Source organism: Culex quinquefasciatus, chromosome 2 (genome assembly GCF_015732765.1).
Source record: "Culex quinquefasciatus strain JHB chromosome 2, VPISU_Cqui_1.0_pri_paternal, whole genome shotgun sequence".
NCBI classification, from domain to species: domain Eukaryota; kingdom Metazoa; phylum Arthropoda; class Insecta; order Diptera; family Culicidae; genus Culex; species Culex quinquefasciatus.
The window spans coordinates 169,987,363-169,995,032 of NC_051862.1; the positions used below are offsets into that span (position 1 = coordinate 169,987,363).

Below are 7,670 nucleotides of genomic sequence, written 5' to 3' on the forward strand. Positions count from 1 at the left end.
CATGCGTGGAGGAATTCATTTATGAGTTTAATGCTGAAACTCATAAATGAGTTTAGCGCTCGAACTGCCGAATGAGTAGTTTGGCTGAACCGCGATTTTCGGCTGTTTTAATGAAAACTAGCTCAAACAATTTAAATTTTTGGATGTTATTGCTAAATTGGATGGTTTTCTAGATAAGTAAAACATTGTAGTTGCTGGTTTTAATAAATTTATTTAATATATATAACATAACGGCATATCATCTAGAAGCGAAATCGCTTGGTAGAACCTACAGGACGAAGAACTTTTCCAGATGTACTGGAACCAGTCTCTGCAGCTCGAATTTGGAATTCTCCAGGCCACTGATATAGTTTCATGTTCTGTGCGGGACTTCCACGACGGGTTCACGCAGTAGCAGTCCTGCTTAAGGACGTATCCCATAACTTAGTTATTCGTTTCGAGGGTGCCTTTGTTGACCAACCCGAAAAAGCTGCTCCGGAGTCCTCGGTCCCGCCAAGCCGTCCAATCCCCTTTCAATCACGTCCAACTCCTCCCCGAAATGAATTCTGTGCGTCACTGCCGCAACTTACGAAGATCCTGCGTAATCCGGGTCAACTCGGCGCTAGCTTAAATGAAACAAATGTTACGCACGTTTATCACCGCATTAAACTAGACCCATTGAATGAGGTTCAAAATCTCAACCAAAACTCACCGTTGGTACTGCCCAGCGAAAGTTCACTCAGGTCCGGCAGCAAGTCGTAGCCACGCAGCGCTTACGCAAAGGTCGGCTGTGACATCCTTCCTAACCGATTCGCAGGCGGATCGCTTCTCGGACTCAACCCACAGAACAAATCCTTCTAAAGGCCACCGCAGCTGTTCCAATTCCGCATAGTCGGCAAAGTCAGCATATCCGCTCATATCCACCGAAAGCTGGCAAACATGCGGCGTCCCAAACGCCGCCTCAAAGTCTCCTTCCACGGCGTAACATCAGTAGGCTCATCCGCGCTTGGGGGTTTAAAATCGTCGGAGCTGCCGACTGACGGTGCACAGAGACACGTTTCGAACAGATCGTCTGCGGTCGTTATCGCGTCGTGCGTCGCGAGGATTTTCTCGGCGTGGGTGTTTTGAAGGGTTGTGAGTTGGTGCCCAGGTTGGCGGTAGGAACATTGCTGGTGCCGAACTGGGTTGTTCTGTCATGGCGGCCGTCGGAGCTTTGATCATGATATTGGCCTTTTTTCGTCTGACGCTTCGTGCGTTGAGGACGAATCGGAAGTGTGCGTGTGGGCCAAAATTTGAGGATGCTTGTCGCGTAGCGAAGCTTTTGGAGCGCTCCTTGTCGTAGTATCTGGAGGAATAAAGGAATGAATAAGAAACTTTATTCAGAACAGTTTATGGACATATTTCTGTCAACTTACCTGTTTTCTACGCCTACGCAAGCTGATGAGAACCGAAATGCTGAAGCGGTCATCGATACCACGAGTATCCGCAGTTGCAGCATCATCCGACCAACGTCTGAACTGGTCAGGCCAACATAAATCGCACAAGTCCTCGCCCTCGGTCCCGCCAAGTCATCCAATCCCCTTCCAAACACGGAACGATTTTTGGGCATCTCATGCAGCAACGGATATTCTGCGATATTCAGGTCAACTCAGCGCCAGCTGAAATGAGGTGTCGTACGATTTTCACCCGCGGTCAGCTGAAGTCCGGTTAGGTCCGACAGCAGCTTGTTGGCCGCCGGTGCTTGTACAGGCGTCGGCTGTGCTTCCAAGGCATTCACCTGAGCAAAGACAAAAAAATAAACGTTCAACTGCGTAAACCTCTACTTAACCACTAACTCACCCAACCTGCAGCGGTCGTTCTTGAGCACAAACGCTTAGGCGACACCATTTGATCCGCCGGGTTCATTTCCACGATCCCTACCTCCTCCGTCCCCGCCTCCAACGCCTGATGGTGGTCACCCCGTGATGTCCTAAACCAACCACACCGTGACTTATGGTGGTGACATTGTAATGTGCAGTGCATTACTTCAATAACATTATTTTCGGATTATTAATAAATTAACCCGGCGTAAGTTCGAGGATGTAAACTAACAAACTGGTGATTAAAAAGTGACTGTTTATTAAAAAGTTTCGGTTACATTATATAGTTCCTTAAATTTAGTACAATTTTTCAATGCTCTCAATCAAGAGATTTCTCTCTTGTTCTAAACCTCTCTCCTGGACTTTTGTCCTTTTCTTCCATACGCGCATAGCTTGTCTATCTCGCTTACGCGGCGATCATAGTTCGTTCTATGTTTTGTCCTCTCTATTCTAGTGACGTCGTTCGCTCAATTTCTACTTTCTCTCTGCTTTGATCGATTAATCCGTTTGCTCGATCGTCCCTTTCACTCTATACATGCTACTTTGTATTCAGGTGCGCGAACATGCTTCGGATGCTTGTTCTCAAGCTCTGTGCGGACAATACCGTCTTTTCGTGTTTCTGATTCTAGGATCTGATAAACTTGCAGGATATATGGTTATGTCTTCGTTTGAATTTTAACCTTCTGATTTGTACTTCTGAAAAGGGTTTTCTGATGTTCCTAGAAACCTAGCTGCCTTTCCTGTCGATAATGGTTTTCTTGGATTTCGTGTTTCTTACAGGAAATGTAATAAAATAAATCTTTCTTCTAAATTACCCGACACCGCTTGAATTTCTTGATTTTCGTGATTGTTGCGTCACAGGATGCGCGAGTAAGTTTTTTCTAATAATTGAAACTACTTCGGTTAATTTAACTTCAACTAAATCTGACACCGTCAGCTACACCGGACCCCGTAAATCTACATCCGTAGGTTTACCACAAATATGAATTTAGTTGGAGTTGTTACATGAGTAAATTGTTTCTTATCTTTATGGGTATTGTTGAATATGATTTCCTTACATTTATGTATTACTTGAAAGATGAAATTAATATAGGAAAAATAATATGATTTATTTGCTTTTACTATATCTATGGTGAATACCTTCTTATTATTCCTTACCCCGTATTGCTTGGGGATCATTTATAAATTTGAGTTTTGCTTATCATCTTTCATTTTGATTTTCTTATTGCCATCATCATCTGATGCATTCCTTTGTATACGCTTGACGTCGAGAACGGCTAATTTCACGACTGGTCTTGTCAAATACTTTCCTGATGCTGTTTTGATTCTAACTGATCTTACTATCCCGTCTTTTCCAGGTCTTGTGTCGGTTACCAAACATTTGATCCACTTTCCTTTGTTCTCTTCATCAGGAGTTATAGCAATATCTCCAACTTCAATTGGTTTCATTTCTTGATTCCATTTTGGTCTCTTTGTAAGACTGGGTAAATACTCTTTTATCCATCGGTTCCAGAAGTTATTCGCCAACTGGCTGGACCTTTTCCATTGCTCTCGTAGAGCTTCGCCTTTTGAAACATCATTTAACATTGGTTCCATATCACCGGAACAATTTATCAGAAAGTGATATGGTGTTAAAACTTCGTCGTCTTCTGACTCCAGTGGAATATGAGTCAACGGTCTGCTATTTATGATATACTCAATTTCAGTGAGTAAGCCTCGTAGAACATCTTCTGGCATAGTTTCTTGCACCGATGCTAAAATACTTTTGACTTCTTTTACCATTCTTTCCCAAACACCTCCGAAATGAGGCGCTGAAGGTGGATTGAAATACCATTCAATTCCTTCGCTTGCTAATCTCTGACGGATTCTTTTGATTTCATTATTTGCTCCAATGAAATTTGTTCCATTGTCACTGTACAATTGCATAATTCTACCTCGTCTTGATTGAACATTTTTCAAACAGATAAAAAAGGCATCTGTACTCAGATTACGAGACAGATCCAAATAAACTGCTCTTGTTATTAGGCAAGTAAATACTACTCCCCAACGTTTTTCAACACGTCTCCCTATAGAGACATTTACTGGTCCAAAATTATCTACTCCGGCATAAGTAAACGGTTTGACAAATGGAATTGTTCTGTATGACGGAAGCGCAGCCATTATGGGTGGCTGGGGTTGCGCCGATCTATTTTTGCATAATTGACATGCGTTCTTTACTTTCTTCATTGTTGCTCTAATGTCAATTATCCAGTACTTTTGTCTAACTGATGCTATTGACGCATCCAGTTTCAAATGGTAGAATTTCTCGTGGTAATATTTCAGTATGAGTTTACTGACATGGTGATCTTTCGGTAATATGATTGGAAACTTAGCTGCGTAGTTTAGCACGTCAACATTTTCCAATCTTCCTCTCGACCTCATCACTAACTTTTCATCAAGGAACGGTGTGAGACCTCTAAGAGAACTATTTTTCTCGATTGGCAATTCAAATGTTAATGACTTCATTTCGCTCGGGAACTTATCCCACTGAGCCTTTTTAATCAGAACGATTTCAGCTTCACAGAAATCTTCTTTAAGCAATGTATTTTCGTAGGCCATATTCTTAGCTTTCGAAACGATCATTTTCATTATACCACCGATGGCTCGTTTCAAACGACTCCAATCGGAACACCATTCTGTTTGAATGTAACTGTAGTTTGGAATTTTGCATTCCCTTATGATATGAACTGGCTTCAATTCTTCATCTGTTTGAAAACGTTTTCCTTTTACAGGCCAGTTTTCTTCTTGATACTTTAGGAAATTTGGACCATGCATCCAAATGGATTCCTTTGTTACAACCTTCGTTGCTTCATCTGCTGGATTGTTGTTCGTGTCTACCCATCTCCATTGAGATATGGTTGTAGAGTCGAGTATTTCACTAATTCGTAATCCTACGAATACATTATATGATCTAGCATCAGACTGTATCCAAGCTAGCACTGTCTTCGAATCAGACCAATATATGGTTCTGTCGATTTTCAATCTTAGTTCATTCATTATGTTTTTCACGATTCGAGTTCCTAATACTGCTGCTAATAATTCAAGACGTGGAATGGACAGCATCTTGTTGGGGGCAACACGTGCTTTTGCTGCTACTAGATTTATTTCAATTTGTTCCGATTTAAGATCATCCAAATTTTGGCTGACAGTTCGTAAATATACAACTGCAGCGTATGCTTTATCTGAGGCATCCGCAAATACATGGAGCTCTCGTCGTTTAATGTTAGTCATGGTTGAATAACATCTTGGAAATTTAATGTTTTTAGCAGCTAAAAGTCTAGTTAACCAATGGTTCCAGGACTCATTCAAATCTTCTGGAATTGATTCATCCCATTCTAACCCCAACTTCCACAACTCTTGCATAAATATTTTACCTTGAATTGTAATGTTTGAGATTAATCCCAATGGATCATATACTCTCATAATCGTGGATAACATATTTCTTTTCGTTGGATTTTCCGTTTTAAATTCTTTATCATCGTGTTGTAGACCAATTTCACAATGGCCATTCTTGTTATGCGCTTCTTCAATTACGCTTTCTGTTTCCTCAATTCTTGCAATTAGAGGCTTCGACAAATTACTTCTTGGTAAGAATTTACCTTTCATTTTATTTATGGATGTTTCATGATGCTGCACTTCTTTGTGCAACGCAACTGTATGTCTCCCATTGGAGTTCTTATTGGAATTATTCCCAGATACTTTGCCATGCAAGACCCAGCCTAATCTGGTTCTGTTTGCAATGGGTTCATTGAATTTGCCTACTCTTGATTCTAATCCTTGAATAACGAACGAGTGTGGCAAGCCTATTAAAAGTTTAGGACATTCTTTCCCGTAACCTTTCAAATTTGTATCCTTCAGATACGGATAACGTTTAATCATCTTGTCCTTATTTAAGGACTGTTCGGGTAGTGACATGCTACTGATAGTACGCATTTTTCGTAACTCGTAAGTTTTTCCATAACAGCCTTCGATACTAACTGTAATCTCTTGACTGTTCTCATCGTTTTGTACGTTTCCATCGGTCCATGAAAGAGCTAATGGTTTCTTAGTGCCCTTTATGGCCAATTCTTTTCTTACATCATCTAGCAACAAACTAGTAGATGAACCGAGATCTAAAAGAGCTAAAACCCTAACTCTTTTATCTCCATTTGATAATATCACCGGCATGATTTGATAATACACGCTACTATCATTCCTATCATGGTGGTTAACTTGATTTGCTGTATTTTCAGACTGTTTCTCCACGGTAGGAGTTTTCTCGGTTTCGTGAAGCAATGGATGGTGGTTTATCTTACACCCAGCGACACTGCATTTTCTAGGATTCTGGCAGTTCCTCGAAATATGGTTCGAGAAATTGCAACAAGCGAAACAAAGTCTATTTTGCTTCACACTTTCTATTCTTTTAGCGACATCCATTTTTGCGAAAACTGGACATTCAGCATTTCTATGGGTTGTTTCATTGCATGAGAAACACTTGTATCTTTTGTCTGATTTTATATCCAAATGAGCATTCAATTTTTCTCTTCTATTGAACCTTTCGCGGTTCCCTGGTTGGGAGTATTCTCCTGTCTTATACGACATCATCATGGTTGCCAATGATTTATGGTCCTTTAGCCATATCGAAAACGATTCTAAATCAGGCAATTTATTTTCTTCAAGCAGATTCGCTGCTTTCTCTTTTTCAAGCAATGATTTCAGCCATTGCTGACGCAAATTGAATGGTAGTTTTGCTACCAGATCTTGTATCAACCTTTGATCCTTCAGGTAATCAGGTTGTTTCAGCAGTTTGATATTTGTAACTAAGTTCTCGATCGAAGTTACGAAATCAATAATTGATTGTGGGTTCTCCACACTTGGGTTTTTAAGACTAAGTGCATCTTTTAAATATCCTTCATAAAGGAATCGAACGTTACCGAACTGATCCTTTAAAGATTTCATAATTAGTGGAACATTTGTATGATCTGTCAACAGAGACTCTACGTGAAATAGGGCTTGTCCCTTCAAATGTTTTTCTAGGCGGTTCAGATTTTCCACATCACTGAAGCCTCCTTCTTTTGTAGTTGTTTCAAAGATACTCTGAAACCTGGGCCATACCTTATAAGACCCGTCGAAATCAGGCAAGTCCATGAGGGCTTGTCTGGTCACAATTTTGTTAAGTTGGATGATTGCAGCCTCCCCACTTGGATTATCAACTAGGGGAACAGCATCTAATTCCAGCGTGCCTCTAATGTTGGCAGGTAAGAACTTTGACATTCAATTAAAGCTAATTAAAAGCGTTTTCAACTGAAATCGAGTGATAAATAGCTCAATAAGAAGTGAGCAAGCAAGTTTATATCAAAAGTTTTGCAAATTTAGTTGTTTAAATAGTGAAAATCAGCAAATTGGATGGAATTAGGTGCGAGTGATTAACCTGCCAAAGATACGAGAATTTCCCCTACCATTGCAGATTGATTTTCGAGTTGCTCATTTTTAACATTCAATGATGCTTTAAATGCATCCATCATTTCTTTTAAGGTTGCTACCTGATTGTTAGTACTCTTATTGGACATGTAACGGAATGCTTCCTTTTGTGCTTCCATCATTTCGATAATTGGATTTACACTTCCTCTGAGTTTTTCCGCGATGGTCACGCATCTTGGACAAAACCATTCTTGTTTCTTGGGTGGATCTTTTGGAACATTTGCACAACTTTTGTGAAACCAATGTTGGCAATCGTCACAACCTATCATCTTATCCTTTTCATCAGCATCATTACAAAGCTGACAGTGACCATTCGTATTGCCACTAAACTTG

General features: G+C 40.4%; 1 long non-coding RNA gene across 1 annotated transcript; it reads right to left on the reverse strand.

Moving 5' to 3' along the window:
• Positions 1-200: 200 nt before the first annotated feature.
• Positions 201-1,976, reverse strand: LOC119767170. Its single transcript, XR_005277368.1, has 4 exons — positions 1,819-1,976; positions 1,395-1,756; positions 692-1,324; positions 201-605 (listed from the first exon to the last, which is right to left on the reverse strand). It is a non-coding gene; the product is annotated as an uncharacterized LOC119767170 (long non-coding RNA).
• Positions 1,977-7,670: the final 5,694 nt, after the last annotated feature.